Source organism: Tachypleus tridentatus, chromosome 13, assembly GCF_004210375.1.
Source record: "Tachypleus tridentatus isolate NWPU-2018 chromosome 13, ASM421037v1, whole genome shotgun sequence".
Classification (NCBI taxonomy): Eukaryota; Metazoa; Arthropoda; class Merostomata; order Xiphosura; family Limulidae; genus Tachypleus; species Tachypleus tridentatus.
Window position 1 is genome coordinate 6,840,667 of NC_134837.1, and position 1,291 is coordinate 6,841,957.

A 1,291-nucleotide genomic window follows, 5' to 3' on the forward strand; every position below is an offset into this window, starting at 1 on the left:
GTATCACTCCAGTTAGTCACGTAATCTCTGCAGTAGTATCACTCCAGTTGAGTACGTAATCTCTGCAGTAGTATCACTCCAGTTATAATACTCTGCAGCATTATCTGTACAGTAGTATCACTCCAGTAGTATCACCCAGTTAGTGCGCGTATGTCTCTGCAGTAGTATCACTCCAGTTAGTGCATGTATTCTCTGTAGTAGTATCACTCCAGTTAGTACGTAATCTCTGTTGTGCAGTCATCTCTCCAGTTGAGTATGCACCCAGTATTAATCTCTGCAGTAGTATCACTCCAGTTAGTACTAATCTCTGCAGTAGTATCACTCCAGTTAGTGCATTATTCTCTGTAGTGAGTATCACTCCAGTTCGTATGCGTATTCTCTGTAGTAGTATCACCCAGTTAGATATGAAGTTGCTTTTAATTCTTTCGATTGTTTTAGAACTCCAGTGTATACGTTTCTTTGATATACAACTGATTATTTGCTATATTAACGTATTATTTGCTATATATCTCTCAGAATGTATTAACTGTATTTCTAGAAAGTAATGGTGGTTCAGAAGAAGAGGTAGACAAAGCCATGTTTCTCTCTTCAGTGGCATAACAGCTGAAGACACAATAAAGTAAGTTCACGCACAATAGGTTTAATTATTACTGCAATGTATTATTGTGTTCGTTGTTAACAAACATGAAGTATCATAGCGCATTGTATATAAAGTACATTTAATATTCACCAGATCCAATTAGAGCTTGAAATTATTTATAGCTTACAGTCTTACACGAGATGAAAATACTTGTTCATACACATAATGCACAGAAAGCAGTTTTACCATAGTTCTACCTAAATCACGATAACAATCACCGCGGGCGTGACTAGGTATGCGTGAAAAGGTGTGTGTTTTTCTTATAGCAAAGCCATATGGGGCTCTCTGCTGAGTCCACCGAGGGGAATCGAACCCCTGATTTTAAAGTTGTAAATCCGTAGACATACCGCTGTACTAGCGGGGAACACTTGATAAAGAAGAGGACAACTGTGATGTTTACTCTGGGCTTCTTTGTTACGGTCCCAGCATGGCCAGGTGGTTAAGGCACTCGACTGTAATCTGAATGTAGCGGGTTCATGCCGTCACACCAAACATGCTCTCCATTTCAGTCATGGGGCGTTATAATGTAACGGTCAGTCCCACTACTCGTTGGTAAAGACCAGCTCAAGAGTTAGAGGTGAGTGGTGATGACTAGCTGCCTTCCTTCTAGTCTTACACTGCTAAATTATGGACAGCTAGGGCAGATAGCCT